The sequence below is a fragment of the Micropterus dolomieu genome, linkage group LG13 (genome assembly GCF_021292245.1).
Source record: "Micropterus dolomieu isolate WLL.071019.BEF.003 ecotype Adirondacks linkage group LG13, ASM2129224v1, whole genome shotgun sequence".
NCBI lineage: Eukaryota > Metazoa > Chordata > Actinopteri > Centrarchiformes > Centrarchidae > Micropterus > Micropterus dolomieu.
In genome coordinates this window covers 12,241,194-12,268,888 of record NC_060162.1, presented here as the reverse complement: position 1 = coordinate 12,268,888, position 27,695 = coordinate 12,241,194, and the positions used below count along the sequence as shown (strand labels likewise).

Here is a 27,695-nt window from a genome sequence, read left to right as displayed (position 1 = left end):
CCTAATATTTTATTTATTATCTTTTAATCAAATTCTTCATCCTGAGGCAAAACTAATTTATATTCAATAATGTCCGGAGCAATATTACAGCCTTCAGGTGTGAATTTGCCTTTAAAACACAAATAGTCAAACTAAATCCAACTAGAGCAGTGACTCCACATCAGCTGAAAATACAGGTCGTTATGAATTTTATTTTTCTATTTTTGTCATCATTCAAAATTAATGTAAATTAAAAATAATGATTGCATGAATGATAAGTAGAAATTAAAAGGGCCAAATACAAAAACATCAGTTGTAGGCATGATATAAGGTTAAAATAGAACCATAGAACTGTCAAATGATCACAAATGCACGAATCTCTCGTCAATATGTACATAGTCTGTTCCTCAGGCTACATGTGACAGCATGCACTGCTTAGGCAGTAAAACTCACATACTAGGAATGCAAATGTGCTAATGGTTCACCCACCTGGACATGCAGGTTGACATTAATGAACATGACGGATCTATGTTTAGAATTCAAATTAATATACATGTCTGCTGTCGTGGCAAGTTTTTCAGCCTCAGCCACTCAAAAGATGTTCAAAGTGCAAGACACACACATATACAGGTACAGACAAGGTCGGGTACATAAAAAAAAAACAACTATAGGTTGGTACTTCTGTGAAAGTGATGTGTCAGGTCATTGATGTGCTACTTCTGGAGTCGGTAGCACAAAGCCTTTTACAGCACTAAAGTTGTTACAGAAAAAGAAGGCTACACTAATCAATCTAATCACTAATTGTGTCCAGTTTGTCTTAGCAGTTACATTTTTGGGGAAACACATTGCTGCCTGGATTATGTTTTTATTCCACATATCAGACACAATGTATAGTACTGTATTGTATTCTATGCAAAACATCCACTGCCAATGATTTTACAAGACTGATCCAACAATATCCACCCATGCAACTGAAGAAGTTATAAAGAGACAGTGATCATGTTTAAACTTCAAGGTTTCGACACTGACTACTGTGTATTACGAGCTGGGATTTAGTTCAGTTATTTTAATTTTGTGTAATAAGCACTTGCCGGTGCAATTTATAAAAGTCAGATTCTGTAAATATACTTTTTTTATTCACAAAAAGTTATGTCCAAACTCTGCCAGAAAATGTTTTAGATATGGAATATATGACATTCCGCAGTCTTTATCTATCTATCTATCTTTATATTTTATATATATATATATATATATATATATATAAAGGGAAGTTTTTTTTGTCATTCAGATATGATGTGACTTTAACAGGTTTCTTACACATAAAGTTCTCAGCCAAATAAAATGACAAAATACATAGTTTGTTCACACACGCGCACAGAAGACGCAGCTATCGGCACGACAACATAATTTGTCTATACCCTCCAAAAATGTTACAAATTACTATGGACAAATAAATCAGTTCTACTGTATGATATGACAATGGTAGCATTAAGGTTTGGTTTGGTTTGTTGTCTTCATCCGTCCCGACTTCCTCCCCACACAGAAGCTTTATAACAATGTCACCTGACTTCCTCCTTTGCTCCTGTCATTATCACTACAATCTGCTCTCATGGTATTCACAATAGTCACAAAATCCAGTTTGTGGTAAAGGAAAGTAAATTTACATTTAATTTAAAATACAGTTTGTAATCAGTGTCAGAGTACATACTCATTTCACAATTAGATTACAAATGAGGTCACAAATGCCACTAATAGACAAAACAAAATCAGGACACACGCTGATCCAACAGCAGTTTATTTGCAGTGAGGTTATATAAGAAAGCTAAAATTGGTAAATTAATGTAGCACCTTAGCCAGATAAGAAAGCCTTTACGACGCCTCACAATATTGTTCCACTCCAATTTGAATATCTGATCAGTAATTTGCTGCATTGTAGGCTGCTGCTGCCCTGAGCTGCGATATAGGTCACTAATGCTGAGAGCCAGTGGCATGAGCCAGCAGTGCATTGACTCACCAGCATCACAATGGTCATGGGTCAGTCTACACTCTGCCAAATGACTGCTCCGCTGTTTAATTTTTCAAAATTGAGACATCCTATGTGTACTGAAAATATTGGCTTTTCATCCACACCCAGTCTTCATATTATAATGTTTTAGCAAATGTTTCTCAAATCTTAAGGAATAATTGAGGGTCCCTAAAATGTTCCAGTAGGGAGTGCTTCTCAGTTGTTAGTCTGCAGTATGAAGATTGGAAAAGATTAAAACCTTCTCTGTGAGGCGTCTAATTAAAATTTTTCAGAAAGATTATCATCCCATGATTGTTTACATCTCAAAGTGAGTCTTTTTCACACTGTCAGAGACTTAGCTGACTCAAAAAAAGTACATTTTTAGATTTGTTTATAAACTTTTACAGCAAGTGTGGAAGTCCAGGGTTAGACACATTTTTGAATCCACTCCTAATGAAGTCACTTTGAAAATTAAATGATATATTTAATTTGCTCGTCACAAAAAATCGTGGACTAAAAATATATCTTAAAATATATATTTTTTATATTGGTATACGATTTAATTTTGTTTGAAGTTTCATTTAAATAATAAAGAATTAAAAGATCTGCTTTTAAATCACATTTTCTGCAACAAAAATGCATTTATTGCTAACAACTGGAAGTAAGGTCTGATAGAATTGGCATCTTTATACTTTTGTTAAAATTGTGTTCTAATAACTTAAGAGATATACTTTATTTAAGATATACTTTATTATAGATTCACATTTAAGTTGTTTGTTTGGGTAAATTAGTTTACAGATTCATCACATGCCCTACCACTATTAAACTTTGCAGTTTACTTACTTTAAGAGAATCTTTTGGGAAGAGAGGGAGATATGCCACTGATGGAAACAGTATTTTCGATGAAAATGTAGAGTTAGTGTCCTGAAAATCTTTGGTGGATCTGCAAAAGCTATCAACGTGTGAATACACTGTACTGGTGCAGCGGCAGCTGCACTGTATGACCCTGGAAACTATGAATATCACAACACTACACAGAGCCAGAAGGCATGAGACTAGAAGGAAATCATTCACACATTATTATTATTATTATTATTATTATTATTATTATTATTATTATTATTATTATTATTATTATCTAAAGCTAGGATAATAAGGTTATGAGTTAAAAGTAACTGGCCTGGAGTTTTCTTTAACCTCATTGCATTGACCAGTGCAATAAGTAGTGTGACATGTGCACAGTGAGAGAGTGTGGAGGTCACAGTGTTAGAAGAGGTGGTAACAGTTGTCAAAACTAACCATGACTACAGTAGCTTCTTAATCTAAACCAAGACATTTGCGGCCACTTTGGGGCAACACAGCAGTAGCATTTATCAGGAGTTACGTTCATGTATGGTCACTATTCACTCTATTAGCTTGGATTTGGTCTCTACCAATTGCTGAAGAAAATATTGGCTCTTGAGGTGCCATATGCTTTATTATATCTACCAGTTAGTCACAATTAGTCTGCATCTGTGGTGAAGCATTTGCGAGCAGCAAGAGTGAATGGGAACAGTAAGGGTGCGGGCCCTAAAACCAAAACAATGAGCCTCGTAGAGCTGAGGGGAACTGCAGAAAGGGATATATAAGAATATAGAAATATATTGATTAAAGCGGCTTTAACAATACCTTAATCATGCTTTAATTGACCCACGTGGATATTGTAGAATAAAACACAAAAGTGTCCACACTGAACAGAATTAAAAAATATGTTGGTTATGAAGGTTTTGTAGATATGTTCAACATGTTAACATTTATGACATATCAACATGATATGCTGATATAGAACATAATCCACACACATTCCCCCTAACATGTATTTCTACCATGGCTCCCCACAACATTACCAAAGAGATGAAGGTGGGAAAGAAAATCTCCACAACAAAATTGCCAATTGCCAAATCCTGACCACTGCTCTATTTCATCTTCATACAAATTGGGGCCCTAAGATATTTTACCATTGAGAAGACTGTATTCTGTTTAAAATACCTCAGACACAACTTCTAGACTGGGCCAGATCAAATGATATTGCTGGAGGGAACATGGGAGGCCATAGTGAAGCAAATGAAGTTAAAGGTTCTATGCATAATCGCCGGCCAGTGCAGACTTCTATTGTTCAGTACTGTGACAGACTACAGCAAATCAAAACAGCTCTCTCCCACTCACAGTAACATGGGGCAGAACATTCAAATTCATATGGATGTACAAACAGAGCTATCACCAAACCAGCTATGACCAAGGCAGTGTCAAGCAAGATAAATTACTGTAGTTATCACTGTGTTTTCAGAGTTGTCATATTTTTAAGGAGTAATAACTGAGCTCCCTGACAGTGCTTGATGACTCAGGGGTCAGGTTTGTAGAGGCTGAATTTAGCATCACTTTTCCATCCAGTGTCTCCTACCTGGAAGCCAAATATCAGGTGAAGATGCACAGTTTACAGAGGACTGCCTGTGTTAACCAAATAGGCAAGGTCTGCGTTTGCAAAAGCAGAAATCTTCAGAACAAGTAGGACGTTATTTAAAAAAAAAAAAAAAAAGAAACAACCAGTACTGGTCAAATTACACCGCAATACCAATAACATCAAGGCGATCAGCTAATGTCGTTTTCTTTTTTGCGACGATTGTTAAACTGAATACACAAGAAAATACTGCAAGAATTATAATTCCAGTACAAAACTCTGTAACAGCAGCTCCTGCAAATAAACTTAATATTTAATGGTTTTACGTAACAGTATATTCAGGTTCATCAGCAGTCAGAAAGCAAGCCACAATAGGCTTTGCTTTCAGCAACTGAAAGTGCATACATCTATCTGCTAAATAATAGATTTCTGTTTGCTTGTTAACTTTTGATGTGCAATTTATTTCTTGATTGTATTGTAAAATGGTGCTGATGCTCACTCACAAACATTCAGACTGGTCTCCTGCTGTGAAGGGAGAGAGGAAGAGAGAGAGGAAGGTATACACCGGACAGAGGCCACTGCATTCAGATGAAGAACTGTGTGTATTAAATGCCTAAATATTTTTTTCAACAATATAATTGCCACTGATTTTCTGAGCCTGCTTTCAGCTCACCTGATGCCTCACACTGAGCCCACACCTCACATTTCAGTAAATGACAAAGACAGTGAAGAGCAGCAGAACTATGGATTTCAAAATGTTCCTTCACAAAATTATGGTTCCCTTCTCAGACAATAAATCAATGTTTTTTTATTATATTTTATATACAATTCATGGGGGGTGACATGGTGTCACTCTACATGAAAGTTAAGATGAAAAACTAAATTGAAATCCCCTTCTGGAGTTGTTAATCAAGGCTTAACGTGGTTTAAATGTTATGGTGCAATTAACTACTTGCGATCAGCTACCAACCCTTTAATTATGAGCCTACGGGGTGAGAATTATTTTTGAACATCATACTGGATACATGGTTAGACCTGTGTGAGCAGCAGCTCATAGGTCAGACAGCCCCTAGTGGAGGTCAAGTGATTCAGCTGCCTCTCCAAAATATTGTAAGCTCACCAGCATTTCTGTAAGGTTTTGTCACATGTCGTTACGTGACCCTGTTGTTTGTTTCCGATAAAAACAGATTTTTTTTTTCAAACCTCTTGGGAGGCAGCCTTCTGGCCACTACAGCTGCAGCCAGCACCCACATAAAAACAATGTTGTGCCAATGCAAGAATACAAAGGGAGAGACAGAGAGGGAGAGAGAGAGCTGGTGGGTTCTGCCAGTACATGACTAGTACTGCTCTCTGTCCACCAGAAAGACTGTCTGCAAATAATATCCATCCCTATACACAAGATACTAAACATAGAGCAGTTATTTGTGCAAAGGGTGAATGCATGAATTCTATAATCCGTCCCTTCTAATTATTTTTATGGTTGTATATTTCCTTGCCTTGTCCAGCAACATGCTTTGCTGACAATTCATCAGTAAGTTGCCCTACCAAGGCCTGTAAGGGAACTCTGCTGCTGAATGTTCTCTTTTCAGTCATTGAAAGCATAATCAGCAATGGGTCATCTAAAGCCATGACACAAATACAGCTTCAAGCTACTGCTGGCATTTTCATTTTGGCAATGTGATGTGGAATGCATTCTCTCTGAAAATGATTACATGTTGCCAGCGTTTTGCCATTGAAAAGGCCACCAGATTGAACAAGGCATACTGAATAAGGCAGCTTTTCTTCTGCAATTTCCGCTGCCAGTGCAATTTTCCGCACTGCACATTTGGAGATGCAGACAGAACAATATTGCAGGATGTATTGACTTGCAGTCAATTTAATGTTAATTTCAAACATTAACGCTTAACTTAAAGTTCAAATTCAGCATGCAGGTGTTACCCACAGAGTGCCACACAAACCATTTTCAGCTTGCTCGTTCAAGGCTAAACTGAGATCTTGCATTGTTTATTGTGGCCCATTACTATTTTTTTCATGCAATTTTTTGACTGATGTCTTGTGCTCTAAACCTGGCAACCATGGACTAATAAAGTGTATTTCTGGATATATTAGTTAATACTGCTGTAGCTAATTGGGTGCTTTCCAAAAAAGACACATTGATAAACAAAACAAGAATTGCAGTGGCGGTCATGGAAGTGCAGATATATGCTTCCTGATCAATTTCAAACAGAAGCCACTTCTCTAATTTCATAGAGTTGGGATCAGTATCATACACAGTTATCTTGCCTTTAGCCACATAATGACACCTAGTGTAAAAGAGCATGAGCTCCCCTCGCAGTTAGTCAGTGGAACAGCAATCAAAGCAAGTTGAGGGAGCATGGAACGGCAACTTTGCCTCACTGGTGTGACTCACACACACACACGCACGCAGACATACAACAAAACAAGCAAGTACGTGCTTGCTTTCATGCTCGCGCACTCTCGTGCACTCAGAGCCACGTACAACTCAGACCAGCACGTACACATGAACACAGATCCAGCTGACTATCTGCTTTCACAGAATTCATTACAGGCATAACGTGGAATCTAGAAAAAAAAATATAATAACAGGAAGCATGACCGCCACTCACTCCATATCCAATAGCTGGGATGGCACTCACTTTTGGTTAATGGATAATGCAGTTTCCGGGCTGAATTGATCAACATGGATGTAAAAAGCCACGACTGGATTGCAAACGGAGTTAGCTTGAACAAAAACATTGATGTCGACTGCACAGTGATCTGTAGGCCTGCAAAAACACCTTCACTCTGAATTTTGCCCCTGTAATGCCATTCACTGAAGCCGCGCGGCACGTCTGCGTAATATGCGAACCCCAAATTCTGAGATCATTATTTCTTCCAGTGTTTTGTGCTCCTTTATAAACCGCACTTCTGCAGCATCACCGCGGAAAGATGCTGTCTCACAACGTGCAGAGAGAATGCAGTCGAGTGCACATAATCGAGAGAATTACTCATTTGCATATTGTTTGGAGATGATGGGTTTATAAGATTACAAGACTCGTGGAATTATTCTCAATAGCCTCAGAACGCTCCGTCGACATTCAGTCCGGGTAGATCTTGAAAGGACTTGCACACCGATTATTTAAAAGGGTAGCTTCACAGTATGAAGAACAAATTGCCTCCATCCTGAAAAGGACACCACCGGCCACCCAAGTAACATGCTGACCACGCAACATCGCCATAATTGTACCACAATATAGCCCTGCCTACCCGACCACTACCTCGTGGTCAGCGATGGACAGAAAAAATACATGTAAGATACCCTCAAATGATGTTAGAGGTCCAAGCCGGGATAGCCGTACTTACCTAAAACTGACTCTCCCCTCTTAGCTGTATTTGTGGTCCAAGATGTGTTAGTTCTCTAGCCAACAACTTCTGCTGGAGCATATGTATCCAGTGCTCATGCTGGTGGCTCAGTCGGTGATGTTGGATTGCGGATGATTTGGCAATCCTTTTCATGCTCAAGGGGAAAAAATCCTTCGTTTCGGCGTGGTCTCGGGCATTGGCGCGCAGAGGAATAAAGTAATGAAGTCCGTCAGGAGGGAAAAGAGAAAAGGGAGCTCTGGATGGGAGATTTATGCCGACGTGTTTGAAACTGTTCTGTTCTCTTTTTTTCTCCTCACCGTAGGAGCCGTTTGCGGGCGGAGAGGTGTGGGATGGATATCTAGGAAGAAAGGCTGGGATGCACAGACTGAGGGCGAGAAAAGGGGAGGTACACATAATACAGTCTCATATTGTGGAGGACGGTCATGGCAGACAGTAAGGGGTGGGTCTGGACTGTATGAGGCGGAAGGCAAGGGAACTGAGGGTGGATGAGGATAAGAAGCAATGTCGTGACTTTTCTCTGTTGATGCACATATTCACACCAAAGCTATGGGTGCACCACCATAGATAGCTTGGCCGGTATCAGTTGAGGGGGCAAAATTGGGGAAGATCTAAGCATAGGCGAATGTAGGCTTTATGATTTAATAAGCATTAGAAATTTAGAGAAAGTGAGAAGGCGGTGAGTTGCACAGAAGGTGCCACACCGTGCCACGTGTAGGCTGTGTACTTTGCATAAAATACAACGTGACTGTATGACTGTGTTAATGTAAACTTGGAATGACTCGCAGTGAAACTCTTGCTTCTAAAAATCCCCGATAGCCCAGACTCCTGTGGAGTCTGTTTAACTCAACCTAGAAGTGAAACACGAGTGGTTGCTGTCCATGGTGCTGAAACAAAACTACAGAGTATAACATTGGTGGTTGCTGTCAGTTGTTCTGAAAAAGAACCTATGGGTTATATACTGATGTCGCTGTCCCTGGTGCTGAAACACAACCTAAGCATCAAGTGCTGGATGTTGATGCCCATGGTCAAACACAACTCAAGAAGCCTCCTTATTGATGTAGATGTTATGTCCCTTAACTACAGTATGTTAGCTCAGCACGACAGGTGTACTCTTAGAAACTTGTTCCTTTACTGGCAGGGCCGTAGTTTTTGTATTGTCACTTTAAATGTGGGTGTTTTAACTACCTGACTACTTTGAAGTTTACATTCACAAATTTCACATGGTGAGTTTTTAAGGTTAAAGCAGGGGTGGCCAATTATTATTATCATTTTTTTTTTGATATGCAGAAAAATATAAAAAGCTAAAAATTCTGAATTTGTTACCATCAATATCTTTTGGTAAACGTTTTCATCAACTTGTAATCCATTATTGTAGGTCAAGTTAGTTGCACAAGATGACAGGGACAACTAGATGTGCAATGTACACTTTTTAGAAATAAGCTCAAGCCGTAGTTTGTTTTTAAAAATCTAACTCTAGGGTAACCAGTTAGCTCACCCACAGAGTGCCAGCTCCATGTACAAAGGCTGAATCCTTGGCGCAGCAGCCCAGGTTTGAGTCTGACCCGCGGCCCTTTGCTGCATGCCATCCCCGCTCGTTCTACCACATTTCTTGTCTCTCACAGTCCTATCTCAAATAAATACACAAAAAGCCCCCAAAAATCTTTTAAAAAAAACACCTCTGGCCATTTAAAATCAGGCAGTGGGCCTGGCCACAGGTAGTTTGGCCACCCTTGGGTTAAAGAATATATTCATAATTGTTATTTGACTGTTTCTGGCTAAAGATAATTACAATAAAGGGATTCAGTATTTTTGCACCTGAATTATATTAATAATTACTGTAATTAATACAGAAAATGTGTTGGAAAAAACAAAGTGTTAATACATCAAATTTGTGGGGTTGCACTGTGGGACCAAGGACCCCTGGCAAGAGTTTTTCAACCAACTGTGTTGTGTTCTTCTACCGTGTTAGATATAAATTCACAATTATATCAACTTGTATCTCTCTTGATCTGGATACCTCCAGCACTATGATCTTATACAAGACGTACATGTATGATTAATTAAAAATACTTGAGCGTTATAATGCCAACCAGATGCACATGCAAGTTATCGAAATACCTCGCTTGATTTAAAGCAATTTCTGAATCATACAGTAATCATTATTTTGTTGCTTAATGAAATGCATGCTACTAGCTCGTTAGTCATTACAAACAACTTGGTTTACTTACTCAATCTTGCAAAGTGGTCATACAATAAGATTATTTTATCCCTCAAATGCAGTTTAATAAATTAAATCCATATTAATCTACATACAAATCATTAGTGAAGCCCTAGTAACTTCAGTTCTTGTGGGAGTAAAATTGCTGTCTACATTCTAAAGTGAAGTCTAACTCACACACTTCGTGACACTGATTATTACAATTCTTAAGTTACTACACTTCACCTTTTGTAACCGCATGACAATGCAGCCCACAATTACGTAAATTAACAGTCTGATTCATTTATATGGGCATTCAAGATTATCAAGCATTTTGCAGTTCTTAACAGAATAGAGATTTTTTTTCTTTTTTGGTGTTGTTATATGAGCAAATCCCTTTATAATAAACTACTGCTACTAAGACTCCCAATGACAATAATAATGATGATATCAATGACAAAAGTCGTAATAATAACAGCAATAGTAACAATAATACCACCATGGTAGGTTAGTCATTTCCTGAGAATTTCCAGTCTGTGTTTATGTGTGTGTGACTGTATGACCTGAATACATCTGTTATTATCCATCTTAGTATGTAAAAATTATGAATAAGAGTGCACACTGTCACTTGCTATTAAATATTTAGTTCAGTGTTAAAACATGACACAAAAGACAAGCTGTGTAACAAATCCTCCTCAGGTAATTATATACCCCTCTAAGTTTAATCTTAGTACCACCTGCTCCTTCCTTTGATACTTGATACTCGAGGTGCTGTATTCCACAGCTGTGCTGTAGTATAGAACCTAAATAAAATATATGGATGAATGCTGAAATTAATATCAAGCTGGTATCACAGTAGTTAAAACTTTGCCTTAAACCATTTTTGGTCAGGTTAACGAAGATTGCTTAAAATATAAGGTTCCTCCCAGGCAGTTTCCCCCTATAAAGTAAATATGGAGGCATCACGCTGATTAAGTGACACAACACAGAATACCCTGATGAACGACTGGTGGGATTATGTCAGTTTAATTTAGCTAAACCCACCAATGTCTTATTTAGGTTTGCCCTTCCTCCCCCTGGACTAACATGATAAAATATGATAAAAAAAGTGCATGCTGTATATTACAGTTTTATAGATATCAATGCACCCCAAAATATTATTCAACATCACAAAGCACCTGAATGAAATTCCCTAAGACCTTCTAATAATCCAATATATGATATGAGTATATGTGACAGCATCCAGCCCTTACATTTTAATTTAAAAATTGTATTGTAGTTTAAAGCCCATGTAGAAAAGATAACTCCTGATTTGATTTTGACACCACTATATCCACTTTAGTCACAGACGGCTTTGCAACTCACTAGCTCTCCAATGGTCCACTTGCAGTCAAGTGTTTGAAGCATCGACCAACAGGCAAAGAACCTGGCGGGACCAGCATTGCATAGAACTCAATGAGGCTAAATGGATAAATGGGGCCATTAGAGAGTCATTAGCCTGGGAATGGTGGTGGCACGTGCAATAGTAGACATAAAATACTCCAGGGATCACTGAAGTCGTTACATTTCATAATTCTAGTGGTCGTAGCTTTTTATTTGAAACTTTTCATCAACTTCTCTGGAGACATGGATCTTAACATTTAATACTTTTTGTGATTTTCTGAAAAAATAGATTCATTAGAGATATGTAACAACACATTGCCAAACAATTCACACCTTTTGTAGTTGCTTAATTGGCCCTTAGGACAAAGTCACTGTGAAACTATTTATGATACACATGCCTCTATAAAAAATATGTATATATTTTATAATAAACTATAAAATAAGGATAGACTTTATTTTCAGTGAGACTGAAAGTGTGCATACATATATATATATATATATATACATACATATATATATATAGACACACATATGTCAGTGAAGTATTTTTCCATGTGTTCTGGGGATGAAATGCTCTGTGTGTTCTGCGCATACTGGTTTTGAATGCCATATTGAACCTTCAATACCACTGTCGCAGTGGGTACACCTGTTTGATGTAATGTATAGCATTGTGTGTGTGCGTGTGTGTGTGTGTGTGTGTGTGGTTGGGTGATGACAAGCAGAGTGTTGGTATGATACATATTTTAAATTTCCCCATCTCCAGGGGGGAGGTGCTAGTGAGGAACTGTTGGCAAACTAGAAAGAAAGGGATTAAGAGTGGCAAACAGACTGGAAAGAAAAGAAATAACAATAATATTTAAATCACACTATCTTTTATTTCAAAGCCACCAAGCCCCTTCTGAACAGGTAACTACAGATTATGAGCTCACGATCTTCCATTTTGATTGTTTGTCACTGCAGATCGTTGGTGATGACAGAAACCTGGTAAGCAAACAGACTTCTTGGGCATTTGGCACGGCAGGTATTAGAGATAAAATGAGGCTTTCTGTTGTTCTGATGCTACATCACCTTTCACACAAATAAATTCAGGGAATGTGTGCCCCAGGCAGAGCTGACAGAACGACAGTTTTACAGATATATGAAGGTCTTACTAGTACATTTGGATGAGGACTAAAATCAAATTCTTGAAATCCAACTTGAAATAGAGCGCACTGTTATTTCCAGTGACAACATTAGCTCTGTAAATTCCATTGTCCCGCTAGCAGTGGGGTCTAACTATTTTGGAATAATGTGTGAATGCTTCCAAGACAGACTTATAGGAGATTTTCCCCTTCTTCCCACGATTGGTGTTAATTATAAGCTAGTCAGTTATAGCATATTGAACAGCTTTAAACCATCCATCCATTAACTACAACCACTTACCCATAAGAGGGTCACATAGGGCTGTATCCGATCACAGCTGACCAGTTTTATACCTTACCTGCAAATGTCAACATAGGTCAGTTTAGATTCTAAACGTTATGCTTCTTCTTCTTCTTCAGCACGACTGCCAACAAACACTGCTTGTGTTTAGGTTGTAAGCTACAGTTGCAATCACAAGTTTACATTGTGTCTCAGTGTCCATGCCTGCCTCCTCACAGGTTTTGAGGCTAAAGGACCTTTTTTCTTCCTTTCAGTAATAAAACATATTTTAAAAAATATTATGACAATGTTTTTGAATGTACAGAGATACTTTTTGTGATTTCAGTTGGATTTTAACAACCAGGATTGTTTGTCGAAAAGATTTAAGAGGCACATACTCAGAAATCAAACAGATCTTGTGATATTTGCAAGTGTTTGGACGCTTGAAAGGAAAGGACTACTTCAAAGAATTATTTAGAAGAAACACAGTGAGCGGTAAACAGTCAGTCAAGATAGAGTATGAGCTTTTTTGATAGTAACAGCATATTATCCCAAAAGCCATAGTGTGCAAACCAAACTTAAGAACCTAATTTATGTGCCTCGACTTCCTTAATGACTTCTTGTAAGGAGAATTAAGGAGCAATATGCTAACCTGCATGCCATTCAGCATCTCATTATTGGTGAGCATGTGTTCCTTTATGTCAAATATTATGAAAGTTTGTAACTCACAGCCTTCTGGGAATCACACTGTCAAGTAAAAATATACTTTTATACTGCACAGATTTGGCTCCATTAACCACATAATTGTGCCATATTTGACACCAGCCCATACACAATTCGCTAACAGGAGCTAAATTTATCTGGACTTAATGATCTCACATCTACCTCCTTGTTGGAATCCATGGGCTGAATGTTCCTCCTAGCTGCCCAGAAGACTGTTAGCGCTTGCTAGATTGACAACCTACTAATGGCTGATCTCTAAGGCTTAGGCCACAGAGATGTTTCTACCCGGTGTTAGTACACGCTGTTGCGGAAGCCTGTCACACTGTACCCAGACCTCTCCCTGCCAGGGCTATGAAGGAGAAGACAGATGTCCAAATAGCCAGCAGGTCCATCAGTCATGAGGATTTTTTTTTTCTCTCACAATGCGAGGGAGGGAGGGTCAAGTGGGAGAAACACACATGAATGAAGATGACACCATTCTAGCCTCTCTGCTACTCTAATGAAAAACAAACTCATTTTCAGGAAGTTTTCTGGGTAATAGGACAGTCAGCCAGCCAGATCCAAACATAGAGACTTGAAAAAGTATCACCTTAATATTGAGGCCACCACATGAATCTTTCATTTCAAGCCAAAAGACAACTCCCAAGTATTAGAAAAAGGAACTTTTGTGAAAACATGCGACGTCAACATGTTTTATGGTATTTGATGACCAATGCTTTAAAGCCCACAAAAACACAGGAAAATTCAATTCATGCAATTACTGTAAATGAAGGAAAAGACCAAGAAGTCCAGTTTTATTGTGTGAAACGCTATGGTTAAAATTTTTATTTAGGTTTAGACACAAACACGACTTGGTTAGGTTTACGGAAACATGGTGGTTTGTGTTAAAATGAGCAAGGTTAAAGCCAAGCACTTCTATCAAACCCGACCTCCCAGCGCAGACTTGCGTTATCGACTGATCGTGTAATTTTTCTTGGGAGGACAGCCTCTACAAAAAAAAAGGAGACAGTGGAGAGGAAGTAATGGCGATGCCCTATATTTAAAAGGTGTAGTCTAGGGACAGTTCATGCTAAATGCCTACTGATACAGCATTAATTCAGCAGCAACACACGGGGGGATGTAATATACCCTATGGCCCAACCGTGATTTCCTATTGATCACACTTTGGGTGCGGCATAGCGTTTTAACACATCCTTGTCGTACTGGATAAGGTGTTACATTCACATATATACAACAGCATTTGATTTAAACTTGTTGATACAAAGATTTCTAACTAAGAATAAATATTTATTTTGAGTGATTGTGTATTTCTTTTAATTTAGTCAAACTATACTGGATTAAATCCCACATTTATAATCTATGTATGTTGGTATAATAATATATTGATTGAGGAAAGGAGGAAGTGGAATCTTGAAACCATCTCAAACTTTAAATTTCAGACATACCGTCTGCAGCTTTTATCGCTGAGAGATGGAAAAACTGTCATCTAAATATAATGTTTGTAAGATTCTTGTAAATTATTTATTGTACAATCTGTGTATCAAACTATATCAAAGAAGATTTTGGTAAATGTACAATGACAGAATGGAATTTCTGGACAAGTAATGTCTTTGTAGAAGCTTCCTGAGGACATAATGATGTTGTGACTAAACTGTTTAAAACCCACTGTAACAAAATCACAGATGTCAGCTGTTCATCATTGGCTGTTGTGTGCAATGCAGAGAAAGTTTTAAGATTATTGACAAGGACCTTGAATGGGGTATATAATATGAGTGGTGTCACAGGTAATCTCACCACATGTGGCAATGTTGGAGCCAGTGTGTGGGTGGCTGCTCGGCATGCAATAACCATATTTCTAATTGCCCATCTGGCACAAAAGCAGGACTGAGCACGCTGAGGGTGCACACCATATCACAAAGTTTAGCAGAGCATTAAAAAAAAGGTTGAGGACTTCTTTGAAAACATTCTTGAGTACTGGGTGAGATTCAGCAATCTGCCAGTGTTTTTGAATGACTTTGCTGAATTCTTAACAGAGGAGAATACTTGAGTGCTGGATTGTTGCCTTTTAGGTGTCCCATTCACTTCACCATCAAAGTATTGTCGGGCAGTATCATTATATCCCCCTTTTCTTTGGTAACCTCTGCTTAAAATTTAGTGTGTGCAACAAGGATAATTCATAAGAAGGGTAACGTCCCTAATAAGCCCACCAAACCGACTTTTCAGACATTTTTAATATGTACTGCCCCAATTTAAGTGAGAACATTTTAGTAAAAAAATAAACGTCTAATCTCTCATTTCAAGTGTCAATTATTAATATATACAAATTTTTTTTGTCTCTTTTGGAATGTAACCAAAAAACTAATTACAAACAAAATCAAAACTAGGAAATTATTCTACAATACGTCATCTTTCAATATGTGTTATCATCGTGAACTGTTGCCATTTGAGACTGGCCAAAATGTCTGGTTCAGCCAGCTGGCTAAAAGTGCAGATGAATTCTGAAGACTGACTGACTAAAAGAATACACAGTTTGCAGATTGTTCTAAGGATGGTAAATGAGTCAATTCAGGATTTACAATTAAAGCATTAAAAAGTTAATTTCATTTTCAAATGATAATGATACTTTTAAAACATTAAGGCTAGTTTGAACACATTTTAAAACCATACAGTTCATTGTGTGGAGACATCAGACATAACATCTTCGAGTTAAATGTATCATTAGCCCATAACTTCAGCAAAATAAGAAAGAAATATGTTAACAATTTCTGCAATTTCTGCTTTCTCTTAGGCTAAACATAACCCTGTGCTCTTTGAGGTGATTGTATATTTTATATACAATTGCATAACATGCATGCAAACACTGATTGTGTATATTATATACAACCACTGATTATAATATATTATATTTAAATAATTATTATTAAAAGTTGGGAGGAAAATGGGTCAACAGGGAATAATCCCCATTGAAACACTGACAAGTAGGCTTAATGGGAACATCAGTGAATTTATGGTTAAGAGATACAGTATTTTATTCTACACACACACAACATAAAAAAACTACATGAAATACAACATATTTTTTTAAATGGCTAAATAAATGGCTCATGTGTGGGACAAGAAGAATTTGGAAAGTGGTAGTAGACATGGCAATGTCAGTCTGATATTCGTTTCTTCAGTCAGTCCACCAACAGCTATTAGATCAGAGCATGTTCCCATGATGACATTAGCATTTAGCCCAAAACCCTGCTGTGCCTCGGTACAACCTCACAGAGCCACTAGCATGGGCGTAGACTCTTAGTGGCCGTTTAGACCAAAAACTGTCTTGCATTAAATTAGGACTGTAGTCTGGCAAAAGTTGAACCATGCTCATCTAGACTCGTATATATATATATATATATATATATATATATATAATGCTTTAGTGTTTAATTTTTTTATACATTTCTAAAGTATATGCATTATTATTAGTACAGAAGTGCAGAGTGTTCAAGGATAATTAATTAACCTATGAAACAGGACAGAAAATTGCTGCTGCACTGCTCTCTGTAGGTTGAAACATTCAAGTGTACAAGACATCTGGCCCTAATCAGTGAACTCACAGCAGGTATTTAGCAATTAAATGATAATTATGTATTATAGAACATGCACTGTATATTACCTTTTGCTGAATACCTACAACTGTTAACCATTTATTTACCTACATAACGTGAGACACTAACAGTTATCACTTGGAATATCTGACAGAAATGTGGGGCAAATTAAGGAAGAATCTAACTCTTGTTACTGCTGGCTACAGGGAGTTCTCTCTTCTCTTATTGCTCTTGGCAAACTATCTAATTTAAACGAAAAATGTGGGCTTTGTTTGTTTCTCATTCCAGACAGAAAGAAAAGAATACACATATGCAATAGGATTACAATGGAATAGAAAACAAAGCAGCCTTGAGAGCAGTTGTTCAGTCTAAATAATTAAGCAGTGATTAGGATGTGTCCAAAGGCTGTCTGGTGGGCTCAGTGGCATGCTGTGGACTGGGCTGAAGCTCTCCATTTGCAAAATATGCATTATTGCAGCCAGCAGTGAGGAAATCTCATGCCTCCCACTTTTCCATTTTCCACTTGACAGAGACTCTTACTGTCCTTAGCATTCTCTTTCTCCCTCTAACTTTATATGTACATGTCTTTTTTCATTCCTTTTCAGATTATATTTTGCTCCTCTGCCCTTTTCATGTGTGTACCCACTCATCATTTATGCATTCTACGTAGCACTGCAAAGACTCGTATTCCTCAGCTCTGGGCACTTTTTGAAGCATATTACACTTATGAGGCTTTGTTTTCACATTCATTTAATCATTTCGACATTTCATTTCATGCCCTGCTCTTTCATTTGTTAAAACCCCATATATTTTTGTTTGCAGAGTTTGCTGGCTGCTCCATTGTCAAATAACTGGTTTTGCTAATCAAGTGTTAATTTAAGCTGTGATGATATTTTAATCACCCAGAGCAAAAGGAGAGCTCATAGATGCCTGAGCCTGGCAGGAGTTTAGCACATTATTGAAGCTTTGGCCCCAAGTATATAATAGTTTTAGCAGATTTGCAAGTAAAATATACATAAACAATTCTCTGTCTCTATGTACCTGTGCATATACCCAGATTTACAAAACACCAGGCACACCTGTGTCTCATTACAAATCACAGCATGAAGGCAATCAGCAGAAATGTGCATTTGAGAAGAAAATTTGGAAGCAAGCAAGTGTGGACAGTGAATAGGCACTGCACTGTTACTGAATGTGAGGCTGAAAGCTCAGTAAATGAAATAAAAAGGAGAAAAACAATATTGTTTGGAGGATTGAGTTGTGGGTTCTGTGATAAAATACATTGCAGGCTGACAGAAGGTGAGACTGTGAATTCTGCAGGTTCAAAGATGTGTACTTTTAACAAGGTATAGACAGCACAGCCTGCTTGCAAAAAGAAACTGGAAAACACACCAGCATGCACAGAGCCTGTCTCAGAGCAAGTTGGGAAAGTCAGGGAGCTCTTTCTCATTGGCCAAAGTATTGGCAGTGGCATTGTACCTAAAAAAACAGGGTGACCAAAGGCCTAACTGCAGGTTGGGCAAGTGATTCTATGGCAAATTGATTACATGCACAAATCAAATAAATGGCAAAAAAGCATTCCATGAGGTTTTTCTTACACTGTAAGATAAATTAAGCCTTTTGGCCCCAGCAAATGTCCTGGTCCACACAGATGGGATCTAACAGGTGTAGTGTTGAGAATACAGGGGGAAACAACACAAGCTCTAGTGAGGCATCAAGGCACAGCCATCTCCCTCATGGTCTGTTCAACTACAAAACAAGCCATATGCTTTGCACTGTAGTGTGCCTACTGCATGGACTAAGTGTCTGTCACTCGAAATAAGTATTTGAATGGAGCTGGAAGATGGAATTGACTCTAGACATTGATAAATTTGTAATAAACCTGCCGCTGTAAATATTATAGCAGCAGCAAGTCATTATACAGCGCTACACTTTTAAGTATCTCCCTCATACTGTAAAAAAAAAAAAAAGATCAATCCGTAATGTTTTGCCCTCCGGCTTATGGCAAAAGTGGATGTAACTGGAAGGATGTTGGTTCGATCGCTAGACCGGCAGGTAAAAATTTGGTGGGGCAAGTGGAAGAGCGCTCTTTCCCCGCCCTCGTTACAATGAGCAATTAAGGCCCTTGTTCTTCAACTGCAAACAGATCAGATAGTGGTTAAACTGGGAAGCTTCAGGTGTGAATGTGTGTACAGTAACCATGTTAGTATGAATAGGGCCTTCCTGAAAAAGACAGCATTACTCTCAGGGAAGCTTCCCTTGATAAATGAAAGACAAATCATTTACCTGTACAAAACAAACTGAAAGGAAAATAAAATAATTGTCTTCGGTTCTCTTGAATTTACTGGCTTTCTCTTTCTAATTATAATGCTTGAGCGTGTGAATGTGCAAATATCTGCAGCAGATGTCTGAAGGAGAAAGAGTTCACACGTACCAGATAGCAAACAACATGTCATAAATATTGACATCTCATTGTGACAGCTGCAAACTCCTAAGTTCCTGTCTGTACCCCCTCAGCAAACACAAACACACAGACACAGGCAAACACACACACTCACACACATACCCTTTTGTGTCAACAGAAGATTCTGAGTTATGTTGAAAGCTTGTACAGTAGTAAGAGCGACACTCTTCTAGGGAAAATACTGACTGCCACAAAGAGATGCTGGATTTGCTTTCTGGGACCTGTTTGAGCTGCCTGGTGCTCCTGGAGCCCACCGTGCCAAGCATCTGGAGCAGAATATAGTGCAGAATATAAACAGAATGGTATTTGCATTATGATGAGAAAGTTGTAAAGCCATTCAAATGGCATGGGAGAAAAGTCTAATTTGCAGTGTTTTAATGGCAGGAACAAGTTTCCTACAGTGTGTGTTTGCTGTGTGAAAATACATACATTCTGTTCACAGACATGTACGGCTTCAATGATGAATTTTTATTAGTTGTCCATTTTTTTAACCTGATCTTTGTCTAATTTGATTTACTCACTCAATAACATCATCTCCGGCTTCCCCATCGCGCCACTTGTATTGGTAAGGGTCTGTAACATGGTGACTAAAGCACCATCTTTAATGTGAGTGATGTCTACATGACGGCTCAATCACATAAACAGCTGGGATGGGCTTGAAGTTATTGAGCACGGTCAGTAGGACTGTGCGTGGCCAAATCACTTCATCACATGTGCCAATCTTCCTCCAGCTCTAATGTAATTAGCGTGGATCTCCTCTACCGGCTCTGGCCTTTTGTTGTTTGATAAATGTAATTAGATAAAATGAGCATCAGTAAGCTAAGGCCTCAGTAGACTGAAAAATGTGACAAGAAAGTCATTGTCATTAACAAAGTGTCTAAAAATGTACTCAGCTCACTTCTCCTTGAATAGAGGTCAGAATTCCACGTACACACCCAACCACACACACACACACACACACACACACATACACACATACAGATTTCTATATGGTTGACAGACTATGGTATTTGGTTCTGACCAGCTGATGAATGTTAGTCCAATATTCATTCTCCTTCTGTCTCTGTTTTGCTCTCCACCAACTCCTAAGGGAAATATCTTTAGTTGCTTAATGCATAACTGTGAGGCTAGTCGCAAACATTTTCAGTCTGCAGTTTGGTTCAGGGCAGGTCACGTACAGTCCGGTTTTTTTTCAGTCTTTTAGCAGAAAAACATTGCCTGTTTTGTCTGGAAATGACACCATGAGGGCACTGAGTGGGAATTAAAAGTTGTAGGCTGTAAAACCAAAATAAATGAGGTGAAGATGCTAAAACACTCTATAGACCTTAGTCTACCAGATTATAATTCTCTGTGGTTTCATTACTACAGCTAGTGACCCCTTTCACATTACATAGTCATTTCATCCATGTTTTTATGTAAAAATATCGATTTTAGCTTACCCTCATTAGCCCAATTTCTTCTCTACCTTTATGGCCTGCCATGCCATCTGAAAGTCTGTGTGCCATCCCATGCAGGTCTTGTGTAAAGGTTCTGCTTTTGCATGTGCTTCATCTTAGTGTTCTTCATTTCTAGCTGCTCCTTTCACCTTTTTCTATGTGCTTTTAAGAAGAATTTATGAGACTTTCCTAAAGATATCCCTGATTTACCATCTGGATCAGATAGTCAAAGTAAAATAGAACATTGATTGCAACATTGTGAGGCCCATTGGATATTTGATCCTCTGATTTGACGGGGTGCAAATTCGTACAATCAGCTGACGGTCAGTTTAACCCACTGGGGCAAAATCAGGTAAGTTAACAAGATGAACTCCAAGTTGAAAATTTATATTTTCTTGGTGTACCATTTAAAGGTAAAGGACGATTAGGAAAGCAGTATGCCTGAAATGAAAACACTCACAAGAAGGAGGGAGTTTGTATCATTCAACTACAAAATACATCAGGAGTCATTGGGTGGCAGTATACTTCAGAGCAATCAATAAAACAGATGAATATCATCTAACTTAAATGGCTGCATGTGCTGAGGAAAAGTACAATTGACAAGTGCTCTGTCTTACCACTTGACTGTGCCAGATGGTGAAGAAGAGATAGAGGCATTTGAGGATGTGTAAGAAAGTTTGTGTATGCTGTTATGTCAAGCTGTAAACTTCCGGGTGTTTACTTCAGTGACTAAAGCAAATGAGAGGATATGATATGATGAAGTAAACAGATTAATTCAATTCTGAAAAGTATCAACACTTGCGTAACGATGTGGGATCGACTCCACAAGTAAGTCAAGTGGTATTAGAGTTATTGATGTGTTTGGTTACCTAAAATATGGATCTGGCCACATACTGTATAGAGTTATGAGACAAGAGAGTCTAGTGGGAAGTGTGTACTTCAAAAGCATAGGGATAGGATAGGTACTTTGGAAAATGAATGGAAAACCATATGGGTAGCAAATTAATCTGTTGTCTCTAAATACCTGACAACAGGAGTCTGTTATTTCTCTCTGAATGACATTTTCCTTATGTGCATGTGCCAAATCCAGCCGTGATACCGTACATTCAAAGCTGTTCCTAAGGATTAATTTGACTGGGTGGATAAACCTGACTGTGTCTTGCACAGATAGCCAGCAGTGATGTTAGAGGGTAAACAGTGTGTGGGGGATGAACTCAAAGTGATCCCCAAGTAAGATAGCACAATTATGTCCCATCAGAAATAATGCTACGCAGGATTAAACTGGTAAAAAGGTTTATCTTTCAGTCTAACACAAGCAGTGCTATATGATTAGCATTTGTGTGATCTCTGTATTAATACCATTTATTTTATTTTTTTCTATATATCCTAGGTAGTTACTTATCTGTATTCATGCTGGGGTTGGCAAAGTTGCAGAATGCTAATAACACTGGCAAGGCTTATGAACAGGATCATATAGAATCTAAGCAAAGCTGTCAAGAAAAAACACCTTTAACATTTTTTTAACTCTCCTGCTGTTTACACCTGGCATTAAAATGCATTTTAGGTGATTGGATTGCAATCAGACAGTGCTTGACCACGTGAAAGAACGGGTGTGAATGCATTGGAGACGCATTGAAGACAGATTGTGATCCGATCGGCCAAAGCACCTTCGGAGGTGGTCAGGGACGCAGTACAAATGCAAATGCATTGTCAGTCCACAAATAACAAGTAGGTGAGCAGAAATAGGAGCGCTGAACATTGAACATGCTCATGTTTTCATGAACAGTGAATTTAAAGTTTGTGAACATGAACTCATTTAAGTTCAAATCAATATAAACTACTAAAATAACAGAAAGGAGTACACATTATGAAGAAAAGTAGCACAAGGAAACATCGGCAGACAAAAATTAAGTTTCACTTTCACTTTCTGTCAAGTTAATACATCAGCCTATAGTTATAGAGCATTTTGGACCCACGCAAACATGAGGAGGATGTGAGGTTCGGTAGTTTGAACTGGACAAAGCCACTGGATCTCGATCGCATCTCAATGTGGACATAAAATCATATCCAAATACAATCTGTATATGAGACGCATTTTAATGCCAGGTATAAGCCTACATTTGTAGGTTGGTAAGCATTTCAGTCTGGCTTTAAAGAAATTAAACTAGCAAACCCCTATTGTAGTTCTGTTTTAATCAAAGATTTGTGTGCAATGCGTTGTCTCAACCCTAATGAAGCTGGTACAACATTGGAACTCATATTCAATTAAATCCGTGAAATCAAAGTGTGTCCATCTCTAAGTTCTTTATCCCATTTTTTTATCGAAGCCAATTTGAATAATTACTTGTATGTGAACACCATTTTTTCCTGTCACATTCCTCAAGGCACTCCACACAATTGATACCACTAACAAGCACAAATTAAACTGGGGACTAAAAATCATTTGGCTTTCTACGAATTCCTGCTTTTGCAGTTTTGAAAAGAGAACATTGCAGAAGCATTTTTCGTTAGTCATTTTGTATTTTGAAAGGTAACACTCAAGGATGCCAACACTGTCGGCATCACAAGACTAAGACTGGGAATGTTAAATAGTAAAAAGAAAAGACACATAATTTAAATTCTCCACAATTAATGCGTGTAACAAGAATGACAAATAATTCTCTGTCTTCTGGAAGTCTGTCATGGGAAGATGCTTAGTCAGACCTAGACCAGCATTTAAACAATGCTGTGGCATGAAGATGAAAGAGGAGGAGGCGGCAGGACAAAACAATCATACATAATAAATTATTTTATCAATGATTATGTTATCTCTGTCTCCTCCACAAGTTTGTGACAGTTTGTCACATTGTAATATATGTTTTAAACATTACTGAACTAGCATTGTGTCGAACTTATATGCTATTCCTCTTTAATCTAATGTTCACATCACACCCATAGTTCATCTTTATTTCTCATCTTCCCTACAGTATATCTAAATCCCTCAAAGCCTTTGTGCTTCCTGCCTGGTAGGAAGGCAAACATCCCATTGTTTCCTTACTGTTTCACAAACTTTGCAAGTACTGCCTTTGTCGTCCTACGTGTGCAGAATTGGAACTCTGAGATAAGGCTAGGACCATGAAATACTCAGTTCCAGACTTGAAAAATATTTCATCCAAATCTTTCCCAAATGCCTTAGGCATTTCTACACATTGATCACATTTGATTGTCTGTGTGCAAGACTCTTGATCATCATAGCATGTTGGAAACACTATCAAAATGACAATTTTAGAAAAGTTAAAAATGAAAGGGTTAAGACATTGAGCTAGCTGCAAATAGATGCAAAGGGAATTTCTTCTACCTTCTAGGTTCTTCTGTCTGTGTTTTTTTTAGCCATGAGCGGTCAGTGGCGTTTCCCTGACCGACATATGTCACCATATTCAGACATTTCCAAGTCTTAAACTCAAGAGCATTAAGTGGGTCTTTTATTTGCATTTTGTACTAAAAGATAAAAGTAGATGTAAGATGATAATATTTTAGAAAACTATGAATCCACTAAGGAAAACTAAAAAGACATTTTCAATTGTCGTTGTTTTGTAGTTTGTATTTAGGACACTGACTTTCACAATACAGAAAACATGGACAGAATCGCAGAATTTGATAATAAAAAATGTAATCAACTGTTAAACGTGGAACATCGTGAAATCTGCCAAGATGTGGATGCAGTTTATAGAACCTGGGGTTTTTCCTAGCATTTGAAGTGTTTTTGGTCCAGCACTTAAGCCAAACAAACAGAAAAACTCTCTCTGTCGCCATGCCGTACATATGTGTAAAATGGAATCTGGCAAAAATGAAAAGTGATTTCAAAGGTTGCATTATATGTACATTGTATTTTCAGTCACTTTGTTTAAAGTGCATCTTATTTTGAGCTCTCTGTTGTGAAGCAAACCAAACCGAAAACTAACTGTATCGTTACACGCCAACAATACACCTACATGTGGAACATTCTGAAATACACTTCAATTCAAACCTTAGAAATAATTTTTCATCATCTCATTAACTGAAATCTTGCACATCATGTTACATGCCCTTTCCATTTTAAACCCCACTATTTAGTATCTATTTATACTTAGAGGAGACATCTTTTGAATTATGATTAAATGAATGAAGGCTGGGTTTGCAAATCTTAGCAGTGAAAATTTGATGGTGGAGTTTGGGCGTTCATTTCTGAGAACTCTGTCATCTCCATCGCCCTCCCACACAAAGTGATGTCTGGGCAGGTGGCAGAATTGTTCGCCATTGACAGCTTTGGAATAATTTTGGACCTGATCCTCACTCTCTGCATTAACAAGAAATGTCTGAGTAAAAGTATGCTCTGTTGTATGATAAGTTTTACACTTATCCTTTACAACATTTCATGCTTCTCTATTACATACTTTAAATGATAATAATTAAACTTGTTAATTAAAGTGGTGTATTCTTTATCTAAAATTTGTTCTTTAGTTGCAATGAAAATACTTCCAGTCCATTGTGTCTAATAGCTACCTCTTCTGCGGTCTCAGACACCCAACATGGTTCCCCTCAAATCATCTGCAGCTGTCTGGGGACCAGTTGCCCCGCTTTGACTTTAGTGGCACTAACAATCAATTTATATGATCCATCCTACTCACATGCCTCACTGCAGAACCAGTGTTCATCATCCAGAAGTGCATGTTCCAGGGTTGTGCATGACAGATGAAAACCAGGAACCTCCACTGAAATTGCTGCAGCATTGCAGCATAACCACCTCTCTATTTGAAATGAGAAAATGACAGATGATTTAAGAGACATTATTTTTGCTGCATTATTTGAATTATATGTTGCATCACGGTGAAGCATCATCATTAGAATTTGTGAGCACTTCCAGAACACTCATTCCCAGCAATTCCTCTATCTATACCTAGAAATGAATGTCACAGTTTGTATGTTTGTGTATGAGTGTTTGAAGGTAAAAATAATTTGTCTGTTTACCTGCTGGAGGATAATTTCCTTCTGGAACTCAACTAGAGCATCCACAAGCTGCTCCAAATGCAGAACAGGAGTTGCACCGTTGCATCTGGCATGAAAACAGTGGACCAGTGTGCTCTACGCTCACGCCATCTCCACAACAGAGAACAGGCTGCCGAACATTATGGACAACCAGCATGAATCCCTGGCATCCATCTATGATTTCTAGAACTGCGGCGGTAATACTGGGGTTTGACAAGACCACACTATGGCTGTCCTGTTCAGGGAGGTTAGGAAAGTGTGACTGAGGTTTTTCAAGATAGAAAAAGCATGTTTTCAGGGTTGACAACATTCCCAATGGACACATCTACTGTAGCTCAGTCATCATTTCCTTTGTAAAAAAAAATCCTAGATTAGAACTTGACTGTCTGTCAATTAGGAAACTTTGCTAACAAATAATTTATTTTTAATACCGACAGTTTACCAGTTCTATAAACTGGATGACAGAAATACATGCTCAAACTTGGAGGAGCAAATTAACTAATTTAATTCATTAATTAATTAAAAACTGAACAACAAATAATATTGTTATGTTTAGGTTTAACATAAAATGAAGTCAAGATGATAATGATTAAAATAAAGCTTAATTTATACACTTACAGGATACATTAATAAAGTGGTCTTTGACATTATAAACTCTGAGGAACATCTGACCAAGTCAATATGCTTTTCCTGTGTTCCAGATCTAACAAATGTCTCTGGGGCCCAGTTGTTCAAAAAGTGCAATCTGGATCGGAATGATCCGGATTTGGAAATCCCATGTTTTGCTATCCAGGATCACGTAATTCATCTTACTTTTGTGGCAGTTTTTCAAAGCAACATTGGATTGGATCACCCTGATCCAGATACAAACTTTTCAAGATTACCAAATCCAGATTTCCAGTGCTCTATATGGGACTACATATCACATTGTAGGCCGTTAATGATATAAAGACCAAGAGCTAGAACAGCCAGCCTGGAGTCATTTTTATCTGAAGAGACATCTTCATCATCATCTGACCCTCAACTAATCCAAGAAAACCAAACAAATATACAGCATTCACGGATTCACTGTGGATATTTTGAGAGTGCTGTAAATCATAAAAAGTCTAAATGTCCAATAGTTAAAATAAAGATCGTTTAGAGTTCAGAGAGCAGCTTTTTGGAGGCGATCTCAGAATGAGGGACTGACTGGATGTGCAATAAGGGATGCAGTTGTTACAAACTACTTTTGATTGGTTCATCTCTGATGATTGTGCCTTTGTAATTAATGTACAGTGATAAGTGACAGTAGAAATTTAAAACATAATTTTTTGTTTGATATTGACTGCTGTTTTGGGGATTATTTAATATTTTTACTTTTCTGTAGGCCTACTGAATGGCTTAATAGGTAATATCTACTTTATCACTGTAAAGTTTAAACAAGTGCAAAATATAAATAAATGTTTATATAGGCTACTACATGATAAAAATGTTGTATTATCTGTCAAGTTTTATGACATTTTGTTCTTAAAATCCACCCTCAATCCAGCCTTCTGTTGGTGCAGGATAATCCTGATTTTTTTTGGATCAAAGGTATCCCAATCCTACTAAAAAGGTTTGAACAACACAAACTCAAGGTTTAAAACCAGGATTGGATTAGGTGATCTAATCCAATTTCAGCAATCTTTTTTTCTTTTGAACAACTCATTTTCA

The 27,695-nt window shown here is 37.9% G+C and overlaps 1 protein-coding gene and 1 long non-coding RNA gene across 2 annotated transcripts in view; one reads left to right on the top strand and one right to left on the bottom strand.

Annotated features, from left to right (window-relative positions):
• brinp1 (bone morphogenetic protein/retinoic acid inducible neural-specific 1) overlaps positions 1-25,795 on the bottom strand; it is a 145,528-nt gene extending 119,733 nt beyond the window's left edge. The window contains exon 1 of the mRNA XM_046066796.1: positions 25,646-25,795. The gene's annotated coding sequence lies outside the window, so the exon portion shown is untranslated. The remainder of the gene's footprint in view (positions 1-25,645) is intronic.
• A 112-nt stretch (positions 25,796-25,907) lies between these two features.
• On the top strand, positions 25,908-27,180 carry LOC123981970. Its single transcript, XR_006827866.1, has 2 exons — positions 25,908-26,250; positions 26,705-27,180. It is a non-coding gene; the product is annotated as an uncharacterized LOC123981970 (long non-coding RNA).
• The last annotated feature ends 515 nt before the right edge of the window (positions 27,181-27,695 follow it).